The 27,761-nt window shown below is 43.8% G+C and overlaps 1 protein-coding gene and 1 long non-coding RNA gene across 2 annotated transcripts in view; one reads left to right on the top strand and one right to left on the bottom strand.

The window, feature by feature from the left end:
• The window catches only part of DNAAF10 (dynein axonemal assembly factor 10), a 117,148-nt gene that overhangs the window by 83,789 nt on the left and 5,598 nt on the right, over positions 1-27,761 (bottom strand). The gene's annotated exons all lie outside the window — the stretch shown is intronic.
• On the top strand, positions 337-27,490 carry LOC123367457. Its single transcript, XR_006578475.1, has 3 exons — positions 337-506; positions 8,622-8,751; positions 27,188-27,490. It is a non-coding gene; the product is annotated as an uncharacterized LOC123367457 (long non-coding RNA).

Raw genomic sequence — 27,761 nt, 5'->3', positions numbered from 1 at the left:
CAATTCTTTGGGACTATTCAGCTACGAAAGAGCAAAACCACTCAAAAACAGCTCAACCCACTCTTGCTTGTGACCACAAAGGAGTAAGCAACACACTGTGATCAACAGTACTGAAAGCAATTACCAGATCTAATCATATCATAATGGACATTTGTTTGTTGGCCATCACTAGGAGATGATCAACAAACGCAAGGGGTCTTTTTACCAAACCAGATCGATACCCAGAAAAAAAGGTGAAGGATGTCTGAAGCTGCTGGATATTGACAGAATTTTCTCACCATTAACATTTTTCTTCTTGCTTCCTTCTAGGATCCAGACATGGATGTGACTAGAGCCAAACTGTGAAGAGAATGGGGGTTGCCTAGCCACTTTCCCCATCCTCTCTGTTCCTTATGTAGCAGTAATTTCTAAAGGACAATACAGGTGCTTGGAGAAAACAGAGAAGGTAGGATCAGTGGTACTTAAAGCTCCACAGAAGCATAAACTGGATTTTTTCTTCAGTGGAGGTAGGAAGATGGAAGTTTAACATAATGAAATGTATCTATTTAGCTACAAGTTTAAACATTCACTAAGGTTCTTTCCCCTATTTACTTTTTCAGTTGCAAGACCCAAGATGTTGCTTGTTGGGGGTTTTTTGAGGAGATGGGGGAAAATGGGTAGTTTGGTTTGTGAATTGTTTAGAAAAAGTGGTTAGTAGAGATTTATTCAGTTAAGATGTCTGGCTGTCCAACCTATTTATGGTTCATTTCAACAGAGCTAAGGGATGCCTTTGCTGCCATCTGGCCAGCCAGGGCTTTCTAGAAGATGAAACAGACTAGCATGGCACACCCAAGGCTCTTAACCTCTGCTGTGACCACATCCAAAATTTGCGTATGAATCAAAAACAGACTGCAACGTCAGCCAGCCCACATAACCACAGAACTTTTGATAACAGACCCCATTCTGGGGCACAGAAAAGCATGAAAATGTAGATTCCTCTATGCCTGCATAGAGCTGATGAAGATTTGATCCTACATTCTTTGTTGCCATAACAACATTTTCTGTAATATTTGTAAATCTAGTTTCCTTTGAGTTTCTTCTTAGCACCCAAATCTAAATTAAGCCGTTTTCTCATTCCTTGAATAGCTTTTATCTGCAATCCTATCTCAAAGCTGCAAGCTAACAACTAAAAAATTACAAGGAATGGGTTAAAATACAGTTTTGTTGGTGATAGCATTCCATATAAACAGTCACTTCTTCCCTTTTTTTGAGACGTCACTTGTTTTCAAGGGTCTCTCACATGAGACAATGTGGATCTCAACTCTTAGTATTGAGTAACAGCAAAAATTTTAAAAAGGAGTACTTGGGGCACCTTAGAGACTAAAACTTATTTGAGCATAAGCTTTCATGGGCTAAAACCCACTTCATCGGATGCATGCAGTGGAAAATACAGTAGGAAGATGTATATACACAGAGGACATGAAAAAATGGGTGTAGCCATACTAACTATAACAACAGTATCAGAGGGGTAGCCGTGTTAGTCTGGATCTGTAAAAGCAGCAAAGAATCCTGTGGCACCTTATAGACTAACAGACGTTTTGCAGCATGAGCTTTCGTGGGTGAATACCCACTTCTTCGGATGCAAGTGGTGGAAATTTCCAGGGACAGGTTTATATATGCAAGCAAGAAGCAAGCTAGAGATAACGAGGTTAGTTCAGTCAGGGAGGATGAGGCCACGATTTCAACAGCTTCCACCCCACCATCAACCTCAGCCTGGACCAATCTACACGGGAGGTCCACTTCCTAGACACTACGGTGCAAATAATTGATGGTCACATTAACACCACCCTATACCGAAAACCTACCGACCGCTATGCCTACCTTCATGCCTCCAGCTTCCATCCCGGGCACACCACAAGATCCATTGTCTACAGCCAAGCACTGAGGTACAACCGCATCTGCTCTAACCCCACAGACAGAGACCAACACCTACAAAATCTCCACCAAGCATTCTCAAAACTACAGTACCCGCACGAGGAAATAAGGAGACAGATCAACAGAGCCAGACGTGTACCCAGAAGCCTCCTACTGCAAGACAAACCCAAGAAAGAAACCAACAGGACTCCACTGGCCATCACATACAGTCCCCAGCTAAAACCCCTCCAGCGCATCATCAGGGATCTACAACCCATCCTGGACAATGATCCCACACTTTCACAGGCCTTGGGTGGCAGGCCAGTCCTCGCCCACAGACAACCTGCCAACCTGAAGCATATTCTCACCAGTAACTGCACCCTGCACCATAGTAACTCTAGCTCAGGAACCAATCCATGCAACAAACCTCGATGCCAACTCTGCCCACATATCTACACCAGCGACACCATCACAGGACCTAACCAGATCAGCCACACCATCACCGGTTCATTCACCTGCACGTCCACCAATGTAATATATGCCAGCAATGCCCCTCTGCTATGTACATCGGCCAAACTGGACAGTCTCTAAGGAAAAGGATAAATGGACACAAATCAGATATTAGGAATGGCAATATACAAAAACCTGTAGGAGAACACTTCAACCTCCCTGGCCACACAATAGCAGATCTTAAGGTGGCCGTCCTGCAGCAAAAAAACTTCAGGACCAGACTTCAAAGAGAAACTGCTGAGCTCCAGTTCATCTGCAAATTTGACACCATCAGCTCAGGATTAAACAAAGACTGTGAATGGCTTGCCAACTACAGAACCAGTTTCTCCTCTCTTGGTTTTCACTCAACTGCTAGAACAGGGCCTCATCCTCCCTGACTGAACTAACCTCGTTATCTCTAGCTTGTTTCTTGCTTGCATATATAAACCTGCCCCTGGAAATTTCTACCACTTGCATCCGAAGAAGTGGGTATTCACCCACGAAAGCTCATGCTGCAAAACGTCTGTTAGTCTATAAGGTGCCACAGGATTCTTTGCTGCTATAACAAGAGTAATCAGTTAAGGTGGGCTATTATCAGCAGGAGAAAAAAAACTTTTGTAGTGATAATCAAGATGGCCAATTTCCAGCAGTTGACAAGGTGAGAGTAACGGGGGAGGGGGGGAGGGGGGAATTAGCATGGGGAAAATAGGTTTTACTTTGTATAATGACCCATCCACTCCCAGTCTTTATTCACGCCTAATTTAATGGTGTCCAGTTTGCAAATTAATTCTAATTCTGCAGTTTCTCGTTGGAGTCTGTTTTTGAAGCTTTTTGTTGGAGTATCGTGACTTTGAGGTCTGTAATCGAGTGACCAGGGAGGTTAAAGTGTTCAAAAACCAGTCGGAGAATTGGAATTAATTTGCAAACTGTAATTTTTTTTCCCCCTACTGTTACTCATACCTTCTTGTCAACTGTTGGAAATGGACCCCATCCTGATTATCACTACAAAAGTTTTTTTTCTCCTGCTGATAATAGCCCACTTTAACTGATTACTCTCATTATAGTTAGAATGGCAACACCCATTTTTTCATGTTCTCTGTGTGTATATATATATCTTCCTACTGTATTTTCCACTGCATGCATCCAATGAAGTGGGCTGTAGCCCACGAAAGCTTATGCTCAAATAAATTTGTTAGTTTCTAAGGTGCCACAAGTACGCCTCGTTCTTTTTGCTGATACAGACTAATACGGCTACCAATCTGAAGCAAAAATCAAGGAGGCTTACAAAACGTTGTGGAGGCAAAAAGGAAACCTTTGTCAAGAAAGACAAGCTTGTTTTTAACTGATCCTTTTACAGCTGAAATCTTTTATTACTAAGGGTTACCATCCTCAAAGTACCCTAAATTTGTTTGTTATGCTCTCTATATATGAAACCCCTAATAGTGACCTTCAGTACTGAAGGAATTCAACTAAAGATTAATACCTCTTGAACAGAGCATTTAGACTGCAGACATCAGAGATAATGAACCAAGGCAAAGGAGATTGCAGGATTTAGGATTATAGTCAGGATCAAGTCAGGTTAAAGCTGTTACAGCACTCTGGCATTGTTGCTCTTTGCAAGTGCACTAAAAATGCTACAACTGTTTTAGCACATTTCACAGAACAAGACTATCTATTTGCTTCCTCCACTAGACTATTAGCTTTAATGTATCTATTAAGAGTGATTGGCATGTGCCAACATAGTTGGCGGTTCTGATAGGCATCTAGCCTTTTGAATACCTATTAAGCTCTAGGGCAGGGGTTCTCAAACTGGGAGTCAGGACCCCTCAAGGGGTTGCAAGGTTATTACATGGGGGGCACGAGCTTCCAGCCTCCACCCGAAACCCCACTTTGCCTCCAGGATTTATAATGGTGTTAAATATATAAAAAGGTGTTTTTAATTTATAAGGGGGGGGGTCACACTCAGAAGCTTGCTATGTGAAAGGGGTCACCAGTACAAAAGTTTGAGAACCACTGCTCTAGGGTTTCTTCACTCCTAGTGGCACTACTACAGGGACTGTTCTTCCTCTAACATTTCTCCAAAAATAAAGGCTCCAGTTCTCTCCCTGGTCATTATCCATAGTTCAGTCATAGCTGTGCTTAGGCTTTAGCAGCCAACATAAGGGAGAAGCTGAATGTCCCTCTGGCTGGCAGCTGGCCAGTAGTCTCTGCCGTGCTCTATTTACATCCTACATTGCTCAGGGGTCTCTTCCACCACTCAACTACTTGCACTCAGAAGTGAAATGTGAATGGCTTTGGGCCATCTGAGTCAAGTAGCTATTCTAAGAAGCTGTAAGAAAGCCCCAAAGCAGCCAAGTATGACCTGAGCTCAACTTAGAGGTAATCATTTCTGCTGGACCCTCAACCTTCAGAATTGGGGCTTCTCTTCACTAGCAGGGATATAGACGCTGCTGCAATAAATGCAGCAGGTGTGGATTTAGCGGGTCTAGTGAAGACCCACTAAATCGACAGCAGAGTGCTCTCCGATCGACTCTGTTACTCCAGCTCCCCGAGAAGAGTTAGATAAGTTGACCAGAGAGCGTCTCCTATAGGCATCAACTTCCCCTCTGCCCCATGGGTGCTTGACCCCCCACCCCGGCTTCACCCCAATTCCACCCCCTTCCCCCAAGTCTCCGCCTCTACCCTGCCTCTTTACTGCCTCCCCTCCAAGCGTGCCGCGTCACCAGTCCTCCCCCTCCCTCCTGGAAAGTCTTAAGTGCCGCCAAACAGCTGTTAGGTGGTGGGGGGAGGGGCAGGAAGTGCAGGGAGGGGGAGGATCAGGGACGTGGCACACTCAGGGGAGGAGGAGGTGAGAAGGGGGTGGAGGGAGCTTGGCTGCCGGTGGGTGCGGATCACCTGCTAATTTTTCCCCGTGGGTGCTCCAGCCCCTCAGCACCCACGGAGTTGGCGCCTATGGGGTCTCTTGTCGACACAGTGCAGTGAAGGCACCATGGTAAGCTGACCTAAGCTATGTTGACTCCAGTTACGTTATTCACATAGCTGGAGTAGCATAACTTAGGTCGACTTACGTAGTGTAGACAAGGCCTTAGAGAGAGAAGGGATAAAGGAGTAAGAGGAGAGTTACTGGAGTGCTGAGGCTTAGTGTTTGTAGAGATCAAAGAAATCTTCAGATGAAAAATGGTATAAAAATGCTAATTATCTGAATGAATCCTAACAACAGTTTTGGTAGCTTTTTGAAATATTCCCTGAACTATTTTATTCATCTTTAGTCTACATACAGTACCCAATTCTTTGCAGTACACAAAATCACAGAATAGTTATTTGCTACTTTTCTTTATCCCAATCCAAAAAAACAGTGCTAAACAGTAGGTGGAGGGAAACAAACAGCTATGCTAAAGCACTAATTTAAGTGCAAGCAACTGCTGCCTTCTCAAAAAAACATTCAAGATTTCTACTGAACTCAGTAGGATAACAAAGTTTGAGCAGGGAACTGACAAGTTTCTCTATTAATCTCAATGCATGACATGAATTTTGTTTATTGAGGCAAGTGTACTAGTATTCAGACTAGCACTTCACTTGAGTTTATAACAAATAGTTCTATCTGACAGCATGACAGCACACTCTGGCCACGACAGTTTGCAAATTATATGAATCACTCCAATTAGTGTAACCATGATATTCTAAAATCTTTGCATCAGATTTTCAGAAGTGCTCAGCACCAAGTAGCTCAATGAGGGTTACCAGGAGCTTGGCACTTTTGAAAATCTGTCCACTTCACTTACTGCATAAATAGGATCTTAGCTCTCCTAATAACTTGACCCCAATTAGGGTGCTGAGCACCTATGAAAATAGAGACCTCAGAACAAATGGAAGTCTATGGTGGTTGGGTAGGAACCCACTCAAGGAACCTGCTTGCAGGCTTTGTGGAATTATACAACTTCATGGGGAGCAGTTTGGCAGTGCTGAAGACTAACATAGGGCTGATGACGATGAAGCAGAGAAAAGTCTGTGTTAAATGTCTTGTTATACTCCTTGGAGTGACATCAATCTTTTGGATGCATGAACAGGAAAGAAGACACTGAATACTGATGGTGGAGGATAGAACCTCTGGTGGCAAGAGCCTACCCAAACACTGCACTTTATTGCAAATACAGAGCTCCTGAGGGGGGAGGGAACTGTTTCACAGGAGAAACAAACCTCTTGCAAAGGGCTCTGAAAGAGCAAGAGAGAAAATATATGCTCTCCTCTGTGAAAATAGACACAGTCAGAGGATGTGGTAAATTCTGCAAAGGTAATAGCAGGAAGAACTTTCAATTTCAAAAGGAAAAAAAAACTCTCCTCCACTCCTCTAGAAATTCTGATTAATTACAATTTTTGTTCAGAGTAGCGGATCCAATGTAGGAGAAATTGTATTATAAGGAAAAGCACTTTCATTATATAAACATGTTGATCCTTTTTCCCCGCCTGTCTAATAATCTGGGATTTTTCCAAGTAATGGTAAGAAGTTATCTTGAGCAGTAATGATGGTTCTTCGAGATGTGTCCCCCTATGGTTGCTCCACTGTAAGCGTGCTTGCTTCCCTGAACTGCTGATCAGAGAACTTCAGCAGCAGCATCCATTACGCCTGCACATGTGAGGCTAACTAACATGGGAGGGCAAACCCCCCTCAGTTCCTTCTCTACTGCAGAATCCCTGACAAGAACTCCCAAATAGAGGGGAAGAGGGTGAGCTGTGGAGCACCCATAGGGGGATACATCTCAAAGAACCATCGTTACCGCACAAGGTAACATCCTCTTCTTCTTCAAGTTGTATCACTATGGGTGCTCCACTGTAGGTGACTCCCGAGCAGTATCCCCTCTGGATGGCTGGGGCTTTGGAGTCGAGTCAGTTACAGATGACAATACTGTGGAGCCAAAGATAGCATCGGAAGCGGAGTCTCCGGTAATTGCATAATGCTCTGCGATATGTGCAGATGCCCAGGATGCTGTTCTACAGGTTTCTGAGATGGGGACATTCTTGAGGACAGCAACAAAGGAGGAAACCGAGCTTGTGGAGTGAATGTGAATACCAGATGGAGGTGTTGCTGCAAGTCTGATACCATTATTTAATGCAGTTCGAGACCCATTTGGAGTCTCTGGGCTACATAGCTGAGCCTTTGGATCTCTCTGCAAAAGAAAGGAACATGCTAGGAGACTTCCTGAAAGGCTTCATCCTATCCAGATAAAAGATCAGAGCTCTCCTAACATCTAGCGTGTGTAGTATAGCCTCTCTGTTGTCACGGTGAGGGTAAAAAAATCAGGTGGTCAATCAGCTGGTTTATGTGAAAGGGGAAGAGTTTCACGTGTGGTCTGAGGGTGATCTTGTCCTGAAAGAATATTGTATAGGAGTGTGTGACATCAGTGCCACTATTTCCCCTCTTCTAGTCAGGCTCTTTAGCACAAGGCTTAAGTCCCATAAGGGGGTGGGGTGTCTGGGTTGGGGGGAAAGGTTTATTATACCCCTGAGGAATTGTTTTGTGGTTGGGTGTGAAAGCACTGAGTATCCCTCTACTTGTCAATGGAATGCTGAGATAGCTGCTAGGTCAGGGGTTCTCAAACTGGGGGTCGTGACCCCTTAGGGGGTCACAAGGTTATTACATGGGGGGTCACGAGCTGTCAGCCTCCACCCCAAACCCCGTTTTGCCTCCAGCATTTATAATGGTGTTAAATATATAAAAAAGTGTATTTAATTTATAAGGAGGGGGGTGGCACTCAGATGCACTTGCTATGTGGAAGGGGTCACCAGTATAAAAGTTTGAGAACCACTGCGCTAGGTGAACCTTGAGTGAATTGATTTTTTTTGAGAGGCAGTATGTAATCTAGACCATTCAGAGAGTAGCAGGTATTGGCAAAATTTGTAGGGAATCACACCTATTCTGAAACCTGGACCACTTTTGTAGGTAAGTACAACATGTAGTGGATTTTCTACTGTGCAGTAACACTTACTGTACCTCCTGAGCATAGGATCTTTCTATGTGGTGGAACCACGAAGGAGTCAGGTCTTGAGGTAAAATATCCCCAAGTTGGGATGAAGAGTGTCCCCTTTGTTCTGGGATAGGAGGAATGTAGTGGGTTGGAGAGAGATCATCAAGCACTTCGCCAGTTGTGCCAGAGAAGGGCACCAATGTCTATCTCAGCCAGGTGGGAGCAATGAGTATGACATTTGTGCTCTCTCTCTCTCTCTCTTTTTATCTTTATCAGGACTTTCGATAGTAGTGGAAACAGGGAAAGGCACAGAGAAGATCCCTGTCCCACAGAAGAAAGAGAGCATTGCCCAAGAAGTGTTGCTTATGCCTACCCTGCAGCAATGGTGTGGACATTTCTTGTTCAGGTAAGTAGTGAACAGATCTGTGGTCGTTGTTCCTCATTGCCTGAATAGGTCAAGAAGCACTGCTGGGTTTTACTTCCATTCGTGTTCATGTGGGAACTTGTGACAGACTGTTCGCTATTGAGTTTTGTACTCCTGGAAGGTAGGTCATTGACAGCGTCATGTTGTGGAAAATGCACCAGTGCTTTAGTGCTTGTGTGCAAAGGAAGGGGAACCTGGCTCCTCCCTTGCCAATTTACGTAGTACATTCATGGCATGTTGTCTGTTTAAGACTCTTGTGTATGTTCCCATGATCAGTGGGAGGAACCGGGTGCAGACATTCCTGATCACCCTGAGCTTGAGGAGGCTGATGTGGTGGGACATTCTCCATGGCTGGCCACTTGCCTCCCCAGGACAAATGCTCTAAGGTCATTTAAATGCTCTAAGGTCATTTAGATGTGTGCCCCATCCTAGAAGGGATGTGCTGGTGGTGAGAAGTAACAATAGAGAAGTTGGCAAAAAGGAACTCCCATTGCAAATAGTGGTTGGATTTTTCCCATCAGTCCAGGGAGCCTTTGATCTTAGTGGATAGTGACAGAGCTTTGTCTAATCTGCCTGTTTGGTTTGTAGACCGAGCTGAATCACATTACTGCATGTGAAGTCTGGCATGAGGTATCACTGCTGTGCATACTGCCTTATGCGCCTCAGGAGTTGGAGGGATATTTAAGGACTGTTTTGTACTGTCTCTATGAGCATGGCTCAACGTGTGGAACCTGTGCAGTGGAAGGAGTACGTTAGCCTGTAAGGAGTCTAGGTCTGCCCCTATGAACTGTAGCGCTGTACAAGGGCAAAGGCTAATTTTTGGATGTTGATTTGTAAACCCAGTTCCATGAACGAGACCACTGTGGTTTTGGTAACCCAGTGGGCCTCACTGAAGGAGCAAGCTCTGAAAAGACAACTGTCCAGGTTGGGGTAAATCACGATCCCGAGAGCGTAGGTGAGCCACCATTATGGAGAGGACCTTGGAGAATACTCTCTGGGCCAATGAGAGGCCAAAGAGGTGTACTCTGTATTGGTAGTGGTCCTGACTCCAGGTATTTCTGAGAAAACATCTGTTTGAAGGCATGATCGATATGTGGAAATAGGCATCTGTAGGTCGAGGGCTGAAAACAAATCTCTCTGTTCCAGAGATGGAATAATCACTGCTAGTGTGACCATCCTGAACTTTTACGTTTTGACAAATTTGCTCAGAGTTCCAAGGTCCAGTATGGGTCTCCAAACTCCCTTCTTCTTGGGTATCAGGAAATAATAAAATCCTTTGCCTTGCAGATGTTGAGGAACTGCTTCTATGGCTCCTAACCAGAGGAGGAAATCTATTTTTGTCATAATAGACTCTTGTGATAAGCATACTGTCGGGGAGAGAGGGGAAGGGAAGGGAAGTGAATGGCGTACCCATTGCGGATGATTTCCAGAATCCATCAGTCTGATGTTATATGTTCCCAGGAGCTGCAGAATGGGGCAAGTCGGTAACCAAATAAGTGTAATGGGTTGGTCAGCTGAAGTGGTTGAGGGGAAGGTTCTGTCGACACCTCAACCAACATCTCAAAACTGATGTTTTGAGGTAGATGGTTGCGAAGTGGAAGGCTATGGGCCTGATGGTTTACATTTGGAGAATCTGGATTTCTTTCTCTGAGGCTTACAGAAATGCTGGGTTGGGAATTGTGAAGTATGGATTTTGTGTTGAGGTTGTAGACTAAACTTTCTTTTTAGTCCAGGAGTAGAGATCCCTAAAGAGTGGAAAGTAGCCCTAGAATCTTTAAGGGTATGGAGGGATGAGTCAGTCTTTTGGGGGAACAATTTGGTGCCTTCAAAAGGGAAGGTCTTCTACGGTCATCTGCACTTCCTTAGGGAAGCTAGATAGGTGCAACCAAGATGCTCATCACATAACCACCACACTGGCGATGGACCAGGCTGCTATGTCAGCTGCGTCAAGGGCTGATTAAAATGCTGTTTTGGCCACTAATCATCCCGCATGGATAAGAGCTTGGAACTGGTCATGGTGGGACTCTGGGAGCTGATCAATACAATTGTTGAGCTTTGTATAATTGATATAGTCATATTTCACCATTAATACTTGATCATTTGCAATTCTAAATTGCAGTGTGGCAGAGGAGTAAGCCTTTTTTCCCCAAAGAGGTCCAGGCATTTCCAATCCCTATCATATGAGGTGCATCTCATTTGGTGCTGGTCCCGGGCATTTACCTTGTCCATGACAATAGAGTAAGGGGGAGGGCGAAAAAAAGGAATTCCATCTCCCTAACCAGGACATAATATTTTTATTGGCCCATTTGCAAGTGTTTGCCATATAGTCTTGGTCGGGTCCAGAAAGGCCTCAACGATGGGAAGGGCTATTCTGGAGGATGAGGAAGAGCGTAACATGTTGAGGTTCTTATAATTGGTATCTTTTACCTCCTCCGTTTGCTACACTTTTAGCCAAGTCCTGGAAAAGCCAAAAATCCTCAACCAAGGACGGTGGGAGGGGGGGCATCACTGCCTTGTCTGGAAAGGAAGAAGAGATGTTGGTTCTTGGTGTCACTTCCTCCTCTAATCTGCCCTCCTGTTCCTTCATGATCTCTGGAGGTTCAAAGGTTCTGTATACCATGACTGAGGGAGAACATCTCAGGCTGGAAGCCTGAGAGGGGTGAAGTCTTTATGCTGCCCACGGATCCCAACAGGGCCTCTGGGGCAGTGGAATACAGCCTGGTGGTCGTGTCCATGGCTAGCCATACTATGGTGGTGGAGAATCAGGCTGAGGGTATGACTGAGGAGCCCCTTAATAACTGGTACTATAGGGAGCACGAGAGGAGTGGTGAGAGACAACCTCCTCTGGCTCACTGTCTGAGTCACCACTAGAAAGTGGAGGTGCATGGCACAGTGCTGGAGAAGACTCCTGTTCTGGAGGAGACTCGGTACCGGAGCCCCGGTGCCGAGAAGAGGAGACTCTGGTATATCTGATACCCTGAGTTCTCAAGTGCCAGAACTCCTTTGATGCTGGCCGATCCAGTGCCAATGGCGGTACAAAGGGAGTCTTAGATCTCACCAGTACCAAGGACTCTGGTGAAAGGTGGCTCTCAGTTGATAGTGCCGAAGGTCCTGCTCGTACCGGCAGCAGCATCTTAACAATATGCTCCCTGCTCCTGTCCTTATCCCCCAGTACTGTTGGCTTGGTGCCTGTGCCCATCAGGTCTTTAGGCGCACCAACCGTACCTTTCCACTGCAGACTCTCATAAGCTATGGGTACCATACTTGGACTGTCTCTGCACTGACAATACGAGCATGCTGGCAATCTTTTTCGGGGCTAACTACGAGGACTCATAGCTCTCTTTTTTGATGCCTTACATGAGGGGTCTCTGGCTGATTTCTTTGACCCACAGTCCCAGGATGTCGAGGGTTGTGGGGAAGATTTGTGCTTCCTGGGTGACTCTTAATGCGGATCCAGAGAAGGCTGAAGGGCTGCCTCCATCAGGATGATTTTCTGTCTCAGTTCCCTGTCCTTCTGAGACATGGGTTTAAGTTGTTGAATGAGACCTCACTTCTGAGGAACGTGGCCTTCCCCAAGACAGTATATGCACCAAGAATGTTTATTTGCCACAAGGATGGCCTCCTTACAGGAGAGGCACTTCTTGAAGCCTGATGCCAGGCATACCCCGCTGGGGAAAGGGGTCCCTGAAAGGGGTTTTTTGTTTGATTTTTGAAGAGAAAAATAAAGAAAATAAAAGAAAATCTACACCTACGAAGGAGGAAGATTAACTAGCTACTAAAATGCTAATGAAGATAACAATCACAAGTGGACTGCTAATGGCTCCATCTCTAGCCAGTGGCAGTTGAGAAGGAACTTGGTGGGGAGGGGGGTTTCACCTGCGGGTGCCGTTAGCCTCATGGCAGGGAACAAGGGATGACAGCACATGTGTAGGCTAAACAGACACCGCCACCAAAGTTCTCCAATCAGCAATACAGGGATGCAAGCGCACCTACAGTGGAGCACCCATAGGGACACTACTCAAAGAAGGAAGTGTAGATCTCTCCTAATCAGCACTAATCATACTCATGGCAGCCACGGGGCTCTGGGTGGGGAGAACAAAACAAAAATTTCCTTTCTTGCAGCCTCAGAGGGGTGGAAGAGGGTTCCACACTGATAAGATACCTACTAGCCAGAGGCTAGATGGAACTCTACCAAACTCTCCATGCTTTTCCAGATGCTTGAAGAGGAGTGAGGCTAATCACCAAAGGTGGTATCCTTGGACAGTGATTCCCCAATCTTTGAAATGAATCTTAATCAAGTATGTTTAATCCTGTCTAGTATTTGTTAAAGTTTCCAAGCAGAAAGAGAGTATTGCATTGACTGGTGCAGTAGAGAGAGGAAGGCTGATTTGATAAGTTTGGAAACAAGTATGGTAGAACTGTTTTTGGGGCGAGAGGAACAGCAGTGGGAGAAGAAAACAGCTCATTAGCTAGATATAAGGGGAGGAGGGAGAGAGAAAAAAGACAATTGAGGACAACCAGTTCTAGGAAAGAAAAAGTCGAGTGAAGACAAGAAAGGAAAGAAGGTATAAAAAAGTAAGACTACTACTAAGTAGGTGTGGTTGCACAGCATTCAATTATTCTCTATTATGTTATTTCTGAATACGTGTGAAATTCAGCAATGTGTACATCTGATTGATATTTAAAAATTGAATAGTTTGTAAAATACTATTTGACAAATATATTTAGACAATACTAGTGAAATTAATCAAATATAGACTCATAGAATTTAAGGTCAGAAGGGACCATTATGATCATCTAGTCTGACCTCCTGCACAATGCAGGCCACAGAATCCCACCCATCCACTTCTATAACAAACCCCTAGCCTATGTCTGAGTTATCGAAATTAAAATTGAGTTATCGAAGTCCCCAAATTGCAGTTTGAAGACCTCAAGCTGCAGAGAATCCTCCAGAAAGTGACCCGTGCCCCATGCTGCAGAGGAAGGCGAAAAACCTCCAGGGCCTCTGCCAATCCGCCCTGGAGGAAAATTCCTTCCCGACCCCAAATATGGCGATCAGTTATATTTAATATATTTAATATATTTATGTATCATTCCTCGGATCATCCTAGTAGCCCGTCTCTGAACCTGTTCCAGTTTGAATTCATCCTTCTTAAACATGGGAGACCAGAACTGCACACAGTATTCCAGATGAGGTCTCACCAGTGCTTTATATAACGGTACTAACACCTCCTTATCTTTGCTGGAAATACCTTGCCTGATGCATCCTAAAACCGCATTAGCTTTTTTTACGGCCATATCACATTGGCAGCTCATAGTCATCCTGTGATCAACCAATATTCCGAGGTCCTTCTCCTCCTCTGTTACTTCCAACTGATGCGTCCCTAATTTATAACTAAAATTCTTGTTATTAATCCCTAAATGCATGACCTTGCACTTTTCACTATTAAATTTCATTCTATTAATATTACTCCAGTTTACAAGGACATCCAGATCTTCCTGTATGATATCCCGGTCCTTCTCTGTGTTAGCAATACCTCCCAGCTTTGTGTCATCCGCAAACTTTATTAGCACATTCCCGCTTTTTGTGCCAAGGTCAGTAATAAAAAGGTTAAATAAAATTGGCCCCAAAACTGATCCCTGAGGAACTCCACTAGTAACCTCCTTCCAGCCTGACAGTTCACCTTTCAGTATGATCTGTTGTAGTCTCCCCTTTAACCAGTTCCTTATCCACCTTTCAATTTTCATATTTATCCCCATCTTTTCCAATTTAACTAATAATTCCCCATGTGGAACCGTGTCAAATGCCTTACTGAAATCGAGGTAAATTAGATCCACTGCATTTCCTATATCCAATTTGATCTTTCTGCTAATTGATAAGTTCTAGTAGTTACATTTTTTAGAAGTGTATTAAATCAGTTGATTGACAAAGTATTAAATATAGTACGCAGTTTTCATCCCTTTAAATTGCAAGGGTTGTGGCTTTCTTGGGCATGGCAGCATAGATATTTTCCAACGTGTCTCACAGACCCTAAATAGCACCACTGAGAGAAAAGAGATGAAATTGATGCAGTGCTATAACACAACGGTCAGGCAATAATCTAAAGCAAATATGATTTTTTCACCTCCTACAGGCATTTGAGTGAAGTGCCTACTGTTGCCAGTTCATATAGGCCAGGGGTGGGCAAACTTTTTGGCATGAGGACCACACAGGGTTTCCAAAATTGTATGGAGGCTAGTTAGGGAAGACTGTACCTCCGCAAGCAGCCAGGCGTGGCCTGGCCCCCGTCCCCTAACCAGCCCCCACTGCTTCTCACCCCCTGCCCCATCCAGCCACCCCTTCTCTGACCACCCCCAGAACCCCTGACCCTGACTGCCCACTGCTGCCCCATCCAACCCACCTCTCCTTCCTGACTGCCCCCCAACCCCATTCAACCCCCGTTCCTCACCCTCTGACCGATCAGCCCCCTATCCACACCCTCACCCCCTGACCACCACCACCCCGAATTCTCCTGCCCTCTATCCAACCCCCCTGCTCTGTGCCCCCTTACCGTGCTGCCTGGAGCACTGGTGGCGCTACAGCCGCACTGCCCAGAGCACCAGGACAGGCAGCTGCACTGCCTGGATGGAGCCAGCCATCCCACCGCATAACATAGAGCACCGGGTCAGGCTGCGGCTCTGCAGCTGCTCTGCCCGGCAAGATCTCACAGCCCTGCTGCCCCAAGCATTCTGCCGGCGGCGCAGTGAGCTGAGGCTGTGTGGGAGGGGGAACAGCAGGAGAGGGGCTGGGGACTAGCCTCCCGGGCCAGGAGCTCAGAGGCCGGGCAGTAGAGTCCCGCATGCCACAGGTGGCCCACGGGCCGTAGTTTGTCCATCTCTGATATAGGCTGTTTCCCAGGATTCATGGTACAATTAAGATTCAGGAATTCATACATTTCAATGCACAGTAGTTAAAACAATGAAAGCATTATAAGAGGATAACTGAAAGAGTTGTGAAGGGCTGATAATGGAGAGTGTCTATTTAAGGAAATCATTGACTGCTTACTAATATTAGGCAGAGAAAAGGTGGATTTTGAGCTGTCTTTGAAAAAGGAAGCTCTAGGGTGTCTTATGCCTGGAAGGTACAAAATGGGTACACAAGTCAGTCAGAAAAGGCAGATCACAAAAAACAACACAGGGTTATATAGAGAGAAGATCAGTGAAGTAGTTGAGAAACATTGGCACTAAGGCCCTACCGAGAATGTTAAAGAATTTTGCAAAGGGTAACTATGTGGACAGGAAGCCAGCAGAGGTCTGTCAGCACAGAGACAAGATTTCCGGTATAAACAAGTTCAAGAAAGACTTTGGGAGGTCACATGAGTAGACATGAGCATGATGTGACTTAGCAAATCAGAAAGAAGTGGGTTATCCTAAAGGTGAATGGCTGATATGCACAGTGAAGCTATGTAAGGTGCAACGGAGAGCTTGAGTGTGTATTCAAACATTTATTTAACTAAAGCTCTCCATAACAGCTAACATAGATCTTGATACCCAGAGTATGTCTAGATTAAAAGCATTAGAGGCAGAGCTGCAGCTACATCAGGGTATGTCTACACTACAGGATTATTCCGATTTTACAGAAACCGGATTTTTAAAACAGATTGTATAAAGTCGAGTGCACGCGGCCACACTAAGCACATTAATTCGGCGGTGTGCATCCATGTACCGAGGCTAGTGTCGATTTCCGGAGCGTTGCACTGTGGGTAGTTATCCTGTAGCTATCCCATAGTTCCCACAGTATCCCCCAACCATTGGAATTCTGGGTTGAGATCCCAATGCATGATGGGGCAAAAACAGTATCGCGGGTGATTCTGGGTAAATGTCGTCACTCAATCCTTCCTCCGTGAAAGCAACAGCAGACAATCATTTCGCGCCCTTTTTCCCCTGGATTGCCCTGGCAGATGCCTTTTGTCACTGTCACCGTATGTGTACTGGATGCTGCTGACAGAGGCAGTACTGCAGTGCTACACAGCAGCATTCATTTGCCTTTGCAAGGTAGCAGAGATGGTTACCATCCCTATTGCACCGTCTGCCATTGTAAATTGGCGATGAGATGATGGTTATCAGTCATTTTGCACCGTTTGCAATTGGAAATTGGCGATGACGGTTATCAATCCTTTGGTACCGTCTGCTGCTGTCATGGGTGCTCCTGGCTGGCTTCGCTGAGGTCGGCCAGGGGCGCATGGACAAAAATGGGAATGACTCCCTGGGTCATTCCCTTCTTTATGTTTTGTCTAAAAACAGAGTCAGTCCTGCCTAGAATATGGGGCAAGTGTACTAGAGAACCAGAGAGCACAGCTGCTCCGTGTCAGAGCCCCAGAGATCCCGCAGAAATGATGAGCTGCATGCCATTCTAGGGGGTGCCCCTGCAACAACCCCACCCGTTGCTTCCCTCCTCCCCCAACCCTCCTGGACTACCGTGTCAGTGTCCCTGCATTTGTGTGATGAAGTAATAAAGAATGCAGGAATAAGAAACACTGACTTTTTAGCGAGATAAAATGAGGGGGAGGCAGCCTCCCGCTGCTATGATAGTCCAGGGAGTACAGAATCTTTTCTTTAGACATGAAAGGGGGGGGGGCTGATGGAGCTCAGTCTCCAGCTGCTATGATGAGGATGGTTACCAAGCATTTTGTACCATCTGCCGGGAATGACAAGGAGTCATTCCCCTTTTTACCCAGGCGCCCCCAGCCAATCTCATCGAGGCCAGCTAGGAGCACTCACGGGATGATGAGGACAGTTTTCCACCATTTTGCACCGTCTGCCATCAGGAAAGGAAGGAGAGGGGATGCTGCTGTTCAGTGCCGCAGCACCGCGTCTACCAGCAGCATGCAGTAGACATACGGTGACACTGAAAAAAGGCGAGAAACGATTTTTTTTCTTTTTTCTTTCACGGGGGGTGTAAATTGACGAGCTATACCCTGAACCACCCCGGACAATGTTTTTGACCCTTCAGGCATTGGGAGCTCAGCCAAGAATGCAAATGCTTTTCGGAGACTGCTGGGACTGTGGGATAGCTGGAGTCCTCAGTCCCCCCTCCCTCCATGAGCGTCCATTTGCTTCTTTGGCTTTCCGTTACGCTTGTCACGCAGCACTGTGCTGAGTCCCTGCTGTGGCCTCTGTCTATCATAGCCTGGAGAGTTTTTCAAATGCTTTGTCATTTCGTCTTCTGGAACGGAGCTCTGATAGAACAGATTTGTCTCCCCATACAGCGATCAGATCCAGTATCTCCCGTACGATCCATGCTGGAGCTCTTTTTGGATGTGGGACTGCATCGCCACCCGTGCTGATCAGAGCTCCACGCTGGGCAAACAGGAAATGAAATTCAAAAGTTCGCGGGGCTTTTCTTGTCAACCTGGACAGTGCATCTGAGTTCAGATTGCTTTCCAGAGCGGTCACAATGGTGCATTGTGGGATACCGCCCGGAGGCCAATATCGTCGAATTGCTGCCACAGTAACCCTAATCCGACATGGCAATACCGATTTCAGCGCTACTCCCCTCGTCGGGGAGGAGTACAGAAATCGGTTTAAAGAGCCCTTTATATCGATATAAAGGGCTTCATTGTGTGGACGGATGCAGGGTTAATTCGGTTTAAAGCTGCTAAATTTGGTTTAAACGCGTAGTGTAGACCAGGCCTCATTTCAGGGTACTACAGTGACAGAAAGGGTTTTTCCATTGCTGTAGTATATCCACCCTCTTGAGAGGCAGTAGCTAGGTTGACAGAAGACCACCCACCTAGCTGCATCTACAGTGGGAGTTAGGTCATAGCACAAGGCATGAAATTTTTCACAGCCCTGAGTTAGGCTGATCTAGCTACAAGTTTTAGGTGTTGACCAGGGCTTAGTTCCTTTCTGCAAAGAGAAAATAAATTCATCAGAACTAAAGCTGTTAGCCATTTCAAGTTTCAGAATGGTAGCCGTGTTAATCATTTCAGCAAAAATAATGAGGAGTCCTTGTGGCACCTTAGAGACCAACAAATTAATTTGGACTTAAGCTTTCATGGGCTGAGTCACTCTAACAAGTTGTAGACTAGTTAATGTGGGTTGAAGATGCAAGAAGAATCAAGTCTGCAAAGGATAAGGATGAGTCACAAGATATGAAAATATGTCCTTGACATTAAGTGAGATAGTATAGATGGATCAAGATTATAGAAATCTAAAATTTCAAACAAGAGCTCTGCAACCTTTTATGGAACCAATAAAATGCTACAAGAGCCTTTTCAAGGCAACAGGATCTTCAGTTTTGAAGAAACTCTTGGACTGAATTTTTAACAGTAACTGTACCTAAGCAAGCCGATGTTTTAAATTTACTTTTAAATGTACTGAAAAAGAGTTTGTTGCAGAGTTCTAAAAGGCTCCAGTCACTATAATTACCAGAGTCTTAAAATTCAAAGAACTGCATACAGACAAATAACACAAAAATAGATTGCTTTCATATGAAAATTTCCTACTGAAGGATATGCATCCTTGAGACTTGAAACAGTATTTTTTCCTCAGTTAATCTGTCTCATTAAAACAAATTCTGCTTGTGTTTGTTTTCGTAAACAAGGATCAGGACCCCAAACAGGAAGATGGTCCCTGCTCCAAAGAATTTACAACCTAAGTTTACTATAACTTATTTTTTGTCTACGGGTGCAATGGTCTAAATATTTAATACTGAAAATCAAATGTAAATGCTTTATCTAGAACTTTTATTGAAACTCTAATGAGTGCCTGGTTTCAGCAGAACTTCAATGTACCAGACTACTACAAGATTAAAGTTGCCCATTAACCCAAATTATTTTCCTTCCATCTGAAATCATATACTTAATCCTATTTAATTTTCAATACTCTGTCCACATTCTAAGACTACTCCAAATGGTACCAAGAATTAAGTGTTCTGATACTCTTCAGTATTTGAGAGGTCCAAACTTCTGTAACTATTATCTGGAACATCTATGTTTCAAAATAAATTGGTAAATAACTTTTTACATTCCGTCAGCCATTTGTTTGAGATCCAATTGGAAATTTATAAACAAGTCCTGATAATACATTTTAACAGACCTACTTCAAATAAGAGGCTGTCACAGAAAGTAAGATGATGCCTTTTCCTTTCCTGAGTCAAAAAGAAAAGCAGCATTCAAAATTACATATTTCAAAAGTTTTGCAGGTTGTACTTAAGTCTTTCTATGGAAAACACTAGTAATTCATCTCTGTGTATTTTCCTTTTGATGAAATATCCTCACACAGACTCAATCTCTAATAATTTTTCTAGTTTTCACTAGATACTGAACTGACCATGGAAGACATTAGATTCAGTAGCAGATCCGCAAAAGCTTGTTTTCATCTCTGAAATCCCAGAGGAACCAGGGGGTGGCCCTTTATTTTTTATCAGTGAAGCCTGCCCCACAAACATTGAGATACCAAAGTGATAAGCACCTTAGATAGCTCCTAAATATTAAATTAAACTGCTCAAGAGTATCATTTTATATACAACACTAATTCAGTGGCTCTGTAGAACAGGGCTATTAAAAAGCTACCCACCAGCTCTAAAACAGTAGCTTGGAAGAACCCCTTCAGTGTGAAAAATCCCCAAGGGGTCCCACTCTTTGACAAGGATGGGCCATGTGGCCTCAACATTTCCAAGACTGAGCCTCTAGGCTCCAACAATCCTGTTTCATTGTGACCTCTGCCCAGTGAGTCCAACTGAAATAGATACCTGTTCAGAGACTTTTTGCCCCCTTCAGGAATCAATGCACTTCAGCAGGTATTTGCAGTGACAGCAAACAGCATTTTCAAAACAGAGTAGGGTTTATTAGAGTATGTCTATATTACACTATAGCAGCACAAGTTTTGCTGTCAATGTAGTTAATCCATATCTCCAAGAGGCAGTTACTATGTCTACCTACCATTGTCTACAACGGGAGTTAGGTCAACCTAACTACATAAGACAAGGTACAAAATTTTTTGAAGTCCCGAACAACATCACTAGTCTAATTCTGAAGTACATACCTGGCCCTAGTCAAATGGAATACAGCATTGAGAAGTCCTTAGGTTAGCACAGAGAAGTAAAGGTTAAGAATAGTCCAATACTGACCAACCCAGGGCTCCCTTAAGCTATGCTGCTATATTAACCATCTTGGTTTCCTCTCTGTATCTGTCCCTTTGGCCTGGTCTACACAACAGAATTAGGCTGACCCAACTTGCTAAGCGTCTACCCTATAATGTTGCTCTCGCCAATGTAAGTCACCCATTACACAGACTTAATAACTCCACCTCTGTGAGAAGTGTAGTGCTTAGGTCGGTGTAGTTAGGTCAATGCAGTGTCAGTGTAGACACTGTGTTGACTGTTCTGGCTGACAGCCCCTGACAGCCCGAGCCCCACCACTCTGTATACCAAACCCAGAACCTTGTTTAACATTGTTTAATGTTGGACAATGATTGGGTCACGTTAATATATTTGACTCTTTGGGCCCATATATCCCATCAGAATGAATGCTGCAAGACTTAGAAAGACAACTTCAGCACTGCAGAGGCTGTTCATAACTTTGCTGAGCAGAAAAAACACAACTGACTAGACTCAATCAGTTTCAATGCTGCTGTTCAGTCACCATTGAAACAGTCAAGAGTTGTGTCAGTCTTTTGCTGCCACAGCTATCTGGAAAGGCCAGGAGAAACACCAGTGGTGCGCAGTGGCATTATTAATTGGGAAGTGGGGAAAATGGAAAGTGGATACAGTAACATGCCTGCAGTAACAGTAACAGAGGCCTGCCCCACTCATAGCAGCTAGGAAGTTCTGGAAGCAGGGAGAAGAGACAAGGGTCTCCTCCTATCCAGCATGGGCGAGGGGGAAGAAGTGGAGTTTTAAATTTAAATGAGATATACTCATATTTAACCAAAGGCAGATGTAAAAGATGAACGTCCTCATCTGGGTCACTGGGTCCCAAGACTATATTCTGGAAGCAATCCCCGTAAAATCCCCTTTCCAGTAGCTGGGCTTTTCAGCAGGACATTTGCCCATGGACCTTGCTAGTGGGCCTTTCACCACTGTATTTTTAGCTAACTTTATCATTCTATGGCAGTGGCTTATAGGAATTGGAGTTTTTCAATTCCTGATTTACTTATCTACCAAAATGCTATAATGCTTATATGGGTCAAAATTTCCAATTGGCCGTGCCGAAAGTTTTTTAAATGCTCACGATGCCTACTTAACTTGTGTTTTTAGTCTCTGGCTGTTTAGCTACATTTAATATTTTGGCTTAAAAACAACCATGCACACAAAATACTTCACAAATTTGATTTACTATTTAGCACAACCTGTTTGCAGCCTGGGAGCTAAGATTTTTGCTGGTTGTTAAGGAGCAATACTGACCTGTTATCCAAGGCATTCAAAGAGTTTCCAAGATTTCTTTAACGGAGCTATAGAAGTATTATTTGAGGTTATCGGTTATTAAGTATTATTTATAATTGTGAGGATTCTTCTCTATTCATGATGCAGAGCCTTAACTAACCATACAAACAACTGTCAATAACCCACAGTTAAATTAGCCATGTTAACCCACAGCACTGCCTTCCTTAGCTGCATAGTCTAAAAGTGCAATTAAAAGTCCAGTGCAATCTTTACTGTGCATCCATGGTATGAAATTTAATGATTATAACTGTCTAAAGAAAAATCAAAAAATTATCTTTGTTGCGAAATGCATAAATACCAAAAATTAGCTGCATAAACACCAAAAATTAGCTTTCTACCCCCCAACCATTTTGGCTGCCCAGTTGTTACAAAAATGACCATTTTAACTGGGAGGAATATTTTTTCTATTCTTACTCAAAAACAGATTAACCATTTTTATTAAAACTTTGCATGCACACAAAACACTAAGAACCAGAAAAAAAATGAACCATACGTGAAAGTTTTAGAAAATACATGGTTGAAAATGAGGTTCAGAAGAAGCGAAAGAATACTTATGCTATGCATATCACCATTTCCAGATCAGTTAAGAATACGGTGACCATTTTAAATGTTTCTTGTCTGAAGGAACAGGAACTGTGTGAAGCAAATTGATATGAGAAACTGCTGTCGAGCTAACCTGGACAAAAAGCTGAGCAACTGGATAGGAGAATTTCTATGGTCTTAAAGTTAGCGTGAATGAAAGAGGAAAACTGCAATATCTCAAATCTGCAAATATTGTCTTCTCTTATGCATAACATTTGCTTGTTTTGAAATTTTTTGTCACCTTAGACACTAGGCAGCTAACACTTTTAAAGTATTTTTAATTCACTAATATTGAGGTGCACAGAAATTTTCCTCTTTTCTTTTTTTTTTGGTAGCTTTTTTCATTCCTATGAAACGTATTTTAGCCCTATATCTTCATCAAGAACTCCCAGACAGCCCATGCCTAGAATGTAATATTGATCTGTTCATGAAGACACTTTTGGCTGTAATCTAGAAAAATGCTTATTTTCACTTCATCGCACAGAATAAAGTAAATTTAGTCCCATTAGGAAATTATGTATGTTAACAGACTTTGGTAAAAACAAAAAGGTACAATATTTGCACTTTAGCTCTTATTCATTTTTATCAATTACATTTGCCTTGATATTCAGTATTTCTATTGCTATCATGCATATCTATTTCTTCTGGTGACCAAAATAATCCATAAATTCTCTACGATATATGGTGTCACCCAGTGATCCAAGCACAAGACTGGAAGACATGACATCATGAAATCTAATCCTGCTAGGACAGAAAGAACTTAAATTCTCTAGTCATTGTCCACGACAGTAAAGGTCACTGGTCCAACTGAAGTCTATCTAGCTATGAGTGGTCACAAAACATCAGACCTTAAGTTTACATACTTTGGCTTTCATTTAGCTCTGCTTCTTCCCCACTTCAGTAAGGTGGTGGTGTCTTTTTATACAGACCTCTTAAACTGCCAGAGTTATCATTTCTTTAGGTTACTGACAACTTGGATACAAAATTGATTTCACACAATGTAAAACACTAGTTTCAAGAAAGTGGTCACTTTACGGGTTAGCCATGTTGGATGTAAAATGAAAAAAGATGGTAGTATGAAATGTATTATTTTAAAGTTTAACAGCCTGTCATGTGTCTTATGCCACTGGAAAGCAGAGAACAAGAGGTTTCCAATGGTACAAAAGTTGCATTTTTAGCCCTCATGATTTGTGAATTCTGAGACCTCAAATTCTTACTGGGCCATTTGGTTTAGCATTGCTATTTTTCTCCAGAGCTAGGAATGCATCTCAGCACCAGGATCACATAATGTTAACGTCTAAAGAATAACAGTCATTTCTATGTACTTGGAGAAGTCACTTAGCCTCTCTGTCTCAGTTTCCTCATTTATAAAATGAGGACAATTTTTACAAAATGAGAGGAGTGTTATAAGATTAGCTTGTAAGGTAGTTGGAAGAGAAATAGAGCTGTTAAATCTAGTGCATTAGATCTCTCAAATTCCATTGGTATATGTCAAACCTTTTTGAGAGACAAGGTAGATGAAGTAATATCTCCTGGGACCAACACAGCTAAAACTATACTCCATACAAATCTTTTTGTGATATTTACTAAAATACTTCTTCTCCATCCTTTCACCTTAATCATCAAGAATCCGCATTTAATACAGTCCATTTGTTTCATCAAGAAAGTTTGCTTAAACTTTTTCAACTATACATCCAATGAGCAGCAGCACTTGTATTTCCCTCTCTTTTAGTTAACATATAGATCTCTGCCTCAGTGTATTCCTCAACCTTCATTTCAATCTTTTCTCCCACCCCCAGAACTCCTCCAGAAGCAAAGGAGTTTGATCATGGCTGTGCTTCACGCAAAGTAGTGCTTTCCCTGCTCCTGCTGATGCTTTTGAGGAAGGACTAGTGTGTAGGAAGCAAAGCACAATCAACCACCTCTGCTTCTGGAGTCTTTCTGTGGGGAGAGCTAATGCACAGAAATAAATAGGCATGGGGGAAAAAATACATATAAACCAACAAGATAAAAGGGTGGAAAAATGGGGAAACATACCACTAAGTGAACTGGTTGCTAAACAACAAAGAATAGCGTGATCATAGAGAGCAATTATGCTAACTCTCCTACATGAGAAATTCACAGAACGGGATCACAAGAAGTAGGCTCAAGGAGAGAAAGGGGTCAGGAGAATCAAGATGCAGGACTCCCCAAACTGAAATCAGAATTGTGGACAGTGCTTTTAATCATTTTTTTAAAATTTAACTATGGATAAAAGTTTTGCTTTATTTCACTGGAAAGGAAACCTGTAAGCACTTTGATTAATGGATCAAAAGCTTGCTTATCACCTACACTTAATATCTGCATTAACTCACTATTCTCTTGCTATTTTCTTTAGCAACACTCAACAAATCATAGGAAGAAACTACAGAAATTTTTTTACTAAAAGTGAATCATACCAGAGTTACAAAATCCTGTGCTTCATGGATGCTAGTCACCATAATATAAATAAGCCCTTGAATAAAAAGCAAACAAAAAAACCCTCTCATTTCTACAATCCTTCCAGACAAGTGTTGCTCAGACATCCAATTAACGTATGAAGTTAGATGATACAAAACTTTCAATCTTTACAAGTTAGTTCCTTTTAAAATTTGCAGTACATAAACGAAGGTGACCTGCAAAGGATTTTTAAATAAACTGGACATGTCTCCCCACACATCTTTTTTGTAGGATTCTTTATGATATATAAAGACCAGAAAAGCAGGAGTGAGGGGGAGGAATTACAAGTAGTTACTCTTCTGCTAATTTTTTACTCTAAGGGCTTGTCTACACTACAAAGTTAAGTCAACATAAGCCAGCTTACATTGACCTAACTATGGAAGTGTACACACTGCAATGCTCCTCCCACAAGTTTAACTCTCCTGCTACACCAACGTAATAAAACCACCTCAACTAGAGGCATAGTGCTTAGGGCACCGTAGGTAAGAGCGACATAGTGTCAGCGTAGACACTGCATTATGTTGCCTTAAGTGGCCTCAAGGAGGTGTCCCAAAATGCCAATCGTGACTGCTCTGGTCATTGGTTTGAACTCTGCTGCCTTGCAGCCTGGTACACAGGTATGCACTGCTCCCTTTTTAAAGCCGTAGGAATTTTTGAAATTACTCTGTTTGCTCAGCATGGAGAGCTCACATATCATCTGGCCAGCTGACCATGCCAGCTCCCCACAGCAAATGTGCTCCTGCCTGGAATACACCGGAGGTGGTGGATCTGTTGGGTCTGTGGAGGCTGTTCAGTCACAGCTCCGCTCCAGCTGCAGGAACTTTGGTATATCCAGGACGACTGCTTGAGGCACGGAGGAGAAGGGGTACGATAGGGACAATGCAGCAGTGCTTGCAAAAAAATCAAGTTGCTGAGGCAGGCATACCACAAGACAAGGCAGGCCAACAGTCACTCTTGTGTGGCACAAAAGACATGCTGCTTCTATACGAAGCTTCACGCCATCCTTGGCAGTGACCCCACCTCCACAAGTCCTGTGGATAGTTTGGGGGGAGTCCAGAGACAGTGGCCAGCGGAGTGAACCCCAAGAACAACATGGTGGATGAGGATGTGGAACTGGAGGAGGATGGGGGACAGGTAACAGGGATATCCAGTGGCGTGGCAAACCAGGACCTCTTTTTTACTCCAGAGGGATATACCTAGTCCCAGCACTCTGGCTTGGGCACGCCAGATGCAGGATAGGGAAGCTCTGGTAAATTCTCATTGTGCTTCAATACTACAGGGACACATGGTAATGCTCTGTTTTTTAATCAGGGTAGAAGAGAGATTGAAATAACCAACATAGGTAAAGTTTGTTTCTGCTTCTCATTCCCCTGTGCAGTTAGGCAGAAGAAGCCCTGCGGAAAAGTTTCTTTAAGCACACCGGCATATTCTGGGAATCCTTCTCACAGATCTCTAGGAAACTTTCCTGGAAGTAATCTGCAATCCTCTGCCGAAGGTTTATTGGGAGGGCTGTTTTGTTTTTTCCGCCACTGTAGGAAATTTTGCTGTGCCAATCGGCAACTACTTCTGCAGGCACCATATACGCACATATGTGAGCAGCATACAGACCCAGTCTACTGCCACATACATGCAGAAGCTGCCCCCCGGCATCCTCGGTTACCCTCAGGAGCGAGATATCAGCTATCACCCCCGCCTGTGGAAAACAGTGCCAGTATTCAGAATAGTAGCCCTTTGTGCTTGTAGTGATACCCCACTGAAACCCCCTACCCTCCAGGCCAACCTCACCAGGGCTGGGGCTCCCACCGTGCTGTAAGCCTGCCAAGGGAAAGTGAAAAAGTTGTATTTCTAACTTGTTTGGATCAAGAGTGTTACTGCACTCACAATAGTGCCTCTGTCTATTGTTTCTTTACCATCTGTCAATGTGCCCTTGAGGGTCTCCTCCTGCACACCAGCTGAGTGGCTCAGGCTGATAAGGAGATGAAACAAGAGGAGTAAGGAAGACGTGTTCCGAGATGTGCTGCAATCCTCTGGTGCGTCGTATGGCAAGTAGAGAGCATGGAGAGATGCTATCAATGACAAACTGCGGATGGATAGTCAGGACAGAAAACACGGGCAGGAGCAGATGATAAAGTGGCTCAGGGAGCTGACATATTGAGGTCCCTGACTGAACTTTGGGCAGAACACATCCATGCTCACCTCCCCCTGCAGCCCATACAGACCTGCCTTCCAGGCGCTCCCCACACATTCCTCGCACATCTAGGGTCGTTGCAGTACCCCAGGCACTCCACCCCAAGGGAGATGTTTCACAATGACAGCTGGACATACACCCAGCTGTGAGAGCCTCATTGGCAAATGTACTCAATTTTCCTGTTCCTTCCAGAAGATAGAAATGTTTGTATGACTGTTGAATAAAAATGTACTTATAGAAAGTGAATGAATCTTTATTTGTCTCTTACATATGGTGATTGCTGCTAAAATTCAAAGACAGTGCCAAAAGGTGCATTTG

The sequence above is a fragment of the Mauremys mutica genome, chromosome 3 (genome assembly GCF_020497125.1).
Source record: "Mauremys mutica isolate MM-2020 ecotype Southern chromosome 3, ASM2049712v1, whole genome shotgun sequence".
Lineage (NCBI taxonomy): Eukaryota > Metazoa > Chordata > Testudines > Geoemydidae > Mauremys > Mauremys mutica.
Note: the sequence above shows the minus strand (reverse complement) of the source record. Positions and strands in the feature narration are given on the sequence as shown.